Raw genomic sequence first — 6,662 nt, 5'->3', positions numbered from 1 at the left:
ACCAGACTGACTCGCATGCAGAACGAGATATCTTTCTCTCTTTCTTTCACGCTATTCCTTTCATTCTTCCCGCGTTCTCTTTCAGACAACCGGCATGACCTATTTAACGTGCTATCATTGGCCCTAGATACAGAGTTTAACAAATGTCAATCTTAACCTTTGAACTCATTTTGTACTAACCAACCTACACAGCAAAATCACAATTTTAAACATGTCGGTGTAACAAGGGATAGATTACATATCAGTTAGATTTAAGATATATTACTTATCTATAGTAATTTAAATTTTTACTCTTAATAATATTTAAAGCTCAGATATTCAACACACTGATAAGTTACACGCCTGTAATTAAAAAATATGTTTACGTTCATATGAATTAGGGGTGAACATATATTTGAAGATAAAAAATTCATGACGTTTTATTTACTCTTTTTTTTAAATCCCAAATATGGTATATTACGACATGGATGTAAGGGACTAATATTTGGGATTTACTAAAAATGAGTAACTCGATGTATGTACACATTACATTTAAATTACTGCATTGCTGTACAGTTAGGGAAGCAGAAAACAAGGAGGGATTTCAACATCTAGCAGACCGAGCGTGACAACTATAAAAGTAAAAGACTTTCTGGGACATAGACATATAAACAGGGATGGGGTGAGATTTTGCTGCTTGTCGGAATCAGTAGAGGTATTGCGTAAAGAGGGTACAATTACTATATATTTTTTATAACACGTTCCATATAATAACTTAAAAAAATATAGATTCAACATTGTGATGATAAGATAGAGAGTGGAGCTTAGGTATAAGGGGCGTAACTTATTAGATTTCAAACATTTTTTTAACCTTGTCTAAGACGAATATACTTATGGTATATGTGGCAATAACATCCATCACATATTCAAATATGAGTTTGAAGAGGTCTAGGATGCTCAAAGTAAATATTAATTTTCTAGCAGTGTTGAGAAAACTATTTTCAAGAAGTAATATTCTCAAGTTATTTGCTAACGTACTTGATAATTAGTACACAAAAATTTGTTCATAACGATATGTAAAGACAGGTTAAACATTTACACTCTTATAAGTTTGTAGTTACAAATTATTTTTATATTCAGATGGATTAGAGGATGAATGGATATATTTCCTCAAACAAACCTTAGATAGAATAATAGGATTGACAAATATATAAGAAAAAAACAAAATAAGTATAAATAAATAAAAAATTAAAATACATAAAATTTCAATGAGACATGTTCAATGAAATTAGTATCTTTTGGGGCACAAAACAATTACATTAAGAAAATATCATTTTTTAAAATATTTTAAATACTCATATATGAATTATATGTATGTGCTTAAAATTTTCTATGGATTTTTGTAATTTACTATCATTGTAATATTAAGATACATGTACATATAATAATGTTTTTTTTTAATTCATTACAAATTTCCATGTGTTATATGTTAATTTTCTTACCAAAATAAAAATAAACACACAAACTAGATCATACTCTAATCAATACTTGTATCGAGTTTTTCTGTGTAAAGTTAGAAAAATGTATATTTTAAATAAAATTCATCCAGAGAAATATTAGCAACAATAAACAAATACTAATATGTGAATGCAAATAGAATACTAATGTGTGAATGCAAATAGAATACTAATGTGTGAATCCAAATAGAATACTAATGTGTGAATGCAAATAATATACTAATGTGTGAATGCAAATAGAATACTAATGTGTGAATGCAAATAGAATACTAATATGTGAATGCAAATAGAATACTAATGTGTGAATGCAAATAGAATACTAATGTGTGAATGCAAATAGAATACTAACATGTGAATGCAAATAGAATACTAATGTGTGAATGCAAATAGAATACTAACATGTGAATGCAAATAGAATACTAATATGTGAATGCAAATAGAATACTAATGTGTGAATGCAAATAGAATACTAATATGTGAATGCAAATAGAATACTAATATGTGAATGCCAATAGAATACTAATGTGTGAATGCAAAGAGAATACTAATGTGTGAATGCAAATAGAATACTAATGTGTGAATGCAAATAGAATACTAACATGTGAATGCAAATAGAATACTAATGTGTGAATGCAAATAGAATACTTACATGTGAATGCAAATAGAATACTAATGTGTGAATGCAAATAGAATACTAATGTGTGAATGCAAATAGAATACTAATATGTGAATGCAAATAGAATACTAACATGTGAATGCAAATAGAATACTAATGTGTGAATGCAAATAGAATACTAACATGTGAATGCAAATAGAATACTAATATGTGAATGCAAATAGAATACTAACATGTGAATGCAAATAGAATACTAATGTGTGAATGCAAATAGAATACTAACATGTGAATGCAAATAGAATACTAATGTGTGAATGCAAATAGAATACTAATGTGTGAATGCAAATAGAATACTAATGTGTGAATGCAAATAGAATACTGTGTGAATGCAAATAGAATACTGACATGTGAATGCAAATAGAATACTAATGTGTGAATGCAAATAGAATACTAATGTGTGAATGCAAATAGAATACTAATGTGTGAATGCAAATAGAATACTAACATGTGAATGCAAATAGAATACTAATGTGTGAATGCAAATAGAATACTAACATGTGAATGCAAATAGAATACTAATGTGTGAATGCAAATAGAATACTAATGTGTGAATGCAAATAGAATACTAATATGTGAATGCAAATAGAATACTAACATGTGAATGCAAATAGAATACTAATGTGTGAATGCAAATAGAATACTAACATGTGAATGCAAATAGAATACTAATATGTGAATGCAAATAGAATACTAACATGTGAATGCAAATAGAATACTAATGTGTGAATGCAAATAGAATACTAACATGTGAATGCAAATAGAATACTAATGTGTGAATGCAAATAGAATACTAATGTGTGAATGCAAATAGAATACTAATGTGTGAATGCAAATAGAATACTAATGTGTGAATGCAAATAGAATACTGTGTGAATGCAAATAGAATACTGACATGTGAATGCAAATAGAATACTAATGTGTGAATGCAAATAGAATACTAATGTGTGAATGCAAATAGAATACTAACATGTGAATGCAAATAGAATACTAATGTGTGAATGCAAATACTAGAAAAAATGAATTTTATTTTTTGCAGATGTTGCTGATTAAACCCTATTGGATTTTAATGGAATATGATTTTCTTAACACATTTTCCTACAAACAGTTTTTACCTTATTTGGAAGGCTACAGTGAATCTGTGGGACGATTTATTATACTGGACAATATTATTTACAAATACTATATATATAAAATATATAGTATTTGTAAAAATATTAGTATTTACAAATACTATATATAAAACATATAGTATTTGTAAAAATATTAGTATTTACAAATACTATATATAAAATATATAGTATTTGTAAAAATATTAGTATTCACAAATACTATATATAAAATATATAGTATTTGTAAAAATATTAGTATTTACAAATACTATATATAAAATATATAGTATAATAAAAATATTAGTATTTACAAATACTATGTATAAAATATATAGTATTTGTAAAAATATTAGTATTTACAAATACTATATATAAAACATATAGTATAATAAAAATATTAGTATTTACAAATACTATATATAAAACATATAGTATAATAAAAATATTAGTATTTACAAATACTATATATAAAACATATAGTATAATAAAAATATTAGTATTTACAAATACTATATATAAAACATATAGTATAATAAAATATTAGTATTTACAAATACTATATATAAAATATATAGTATTTGTAAAAATATTAGTATTTACAAATATTATATATAAAATATATAGTATAATAAAAATATTAGTATTTACAAATACTATATATAAAACATATAGTATAATAAAAATATTAGTATTTACAAATACTATATATAAAACATATAGTATTTGTAAAAATATTAGTATTTACAAATACTATGTATAAAATATATAGTATTTGTAAAAATAATAGTATTTACAAATACTATGTATAAAATATATAGTATTTGTAAAAAATATTAGTATTTACAAATACTATATATAAAATATATAGTATTTGTAAAAATATTAGTATTCACAAATACTATATATAAAATATATAGTATTTGTAAAAATATTAGTATTTACAAATACTATATATAAAATATATAGTATAATAAAAATATTAGTATTTACAAATACTATGTATAAAATATATAGTATTTGTAAAAATATTAGTATTTACAAATACTATATATAAAACATATAGTATAATAAAAATATTAGTATTTACAAATACTATATATAAAACATATAGTATAATAAAAATATTAGTATTTACAAATACTATATATAAAACATATAGTATAATAAAAATATTAGTATTTACAAATACTATATATAAAACATATAGTATAATAAAAATATTAGTATTTACAAATACTATATATAAAATATATAGTATAATAAAAATATTAGTATTTACAAATACTATATATAAAATATATAGTATAATAAAAATATTAGTATTTACAAATACTATATATAAAACATATAGTATTTGTAAAAATAATAGTATTTACAAATACTATATATAAAATATATAGTATAATAAAAATATTAGTATTTACAAATACTATATATAAAATATATAGTATTTGTAAAAATATTAGTATTTACAAATACTATATATAAAATATATAGTATAATAAAATATTAGTATTTACAAATACTATATATAAAATATATAGTATAATAAAAATATTAGTATTTACAAATACTATATATAAAACATATAGTATAATAAAAATATTAGTATTTACAAATACTATATATAAAATATATAGTATTTGTAAAAATATTAGTATTTACAAATACTATATATAAAACATATAGTATTTGTAAAAATATTAGTATTTACAAATACTATATATAAAATATATAGTATTTGTAAAAATATTAGTATTTACAAATACTATGTATAAAATATATAGTATTTGTAAAAATATTAGTATTTACAAATACTATATATAAAATATATAGTATTTGTAAAAATATTAGTATTTACAAATACTATATATAAAATATATAGTATTTGTAAAAATATTAGTATTTACAAATACTATATATAAAATATATAGTATTTGTAAAAATATTAGTATTCACAAATACTATATATAAAATATATAGTGTTTGTAAAAATATTAGTATTTACAAATACTATATATAAAACATATAGTGTAATAAAAATATTAGTATTTACAAATACTATATATAAAACATATAGTATAATAAAAATATTAGTATTTACAAATACTATATATAAAATATATAGTATAATAAAAATATTAGTATTTACAAATACTATATATAAAATATATAGTATAATAAAAATATTAGTATTTACAAATACTATATATAAAACATATAGTATAATAAAAATATTAGTATTTACAAATACTATATATAAAACATATAGTATAATAAAAATATTAGTATTTACAAATACTATATATAAAATATATAGTATAATAAAAATATTAGTATTTACAAATACTATATATAAAATATATAGTATTTGTAAAAATATTAGTATTTACAAATACTATATATAAAATATATAGTATTTGTAAAAATATTAGTATTTACAAATACTATATATAAAATATATAGTATTTGTAAAAATATTAGTATTTACAAATACTATATATAAAATATATAGTATAATAAAAATATTAGTATTTACAAATACTATATATAAAACATATAGTATAATAAAAATATTAGTATTTACAAATACTATATATAAAATATATAGTATAATAAAAATATTAGTATTTACAAATACTATATATAAAATATATAGTATTTGTAAAAATATTAGTATTTACAAATACTATATATAAAATATATAGTATTTGTAAAAATATTAGTATTTACAAATACTATATATAAAATATATAGTATAATAAAAATATTAGTATTTACAAATACTATATATAAAACATATAGTATAATAAAAATATTAGTATTTACAAATACTATATATAAAATATATAGTATAATAAAAATATTAGTATTTACAAATACTATATACAAAATATATAGTATTTGTAAAAATATTAGTATTTACAAATACTATATATAAAATATATAGTATTTGTAAAAATATTAGTATTTACAAATACTATATATAAAATATATAGTATAATAAAAATATTAGTATTTACAAATACTATATATAAAATATATAGTATAATAAAAATATTAGTATTTACAAATACTATATATAAAATATATAGTATAATAAAAATATTAGTATTTACAAATACTATATATAAAATATATAGTATTTGTAAAAATATTAGTATTTACAAATACTATATATAAAATATATAGTATAATAAAAATATTAGTATTTACAAATACTATATATAAAATATATAGTATAATAAAAATATTAGTATTTACAAATACTATATATAAAATATATAGTATAATAAAAATATTAGTATTTACAAATACTATATATAAAATATATAGTATTTGTAAAAATATTAGTATTTACAAATACTATATATAAAATAT

Source organism: Euprymna scolopes, chromosome 19 (genome assembly GCF_053919585.1).
Source record: "Euprymna scolopes isolate OS-2025 chromosome 19, ASM5391958v1, whole genome shotgun sequence".
Lineage (NCBI taxonomy): Eukaryota > Metazoa > Mollusca > Cephalopoda > Sepiida > Sepiolidae > Euprymna > Euprymna scolopes.
The sequence above is the reverse complement of the archived record's forward strand: the minus strand, read 5'-3'. Positions refer to the sequence as shown.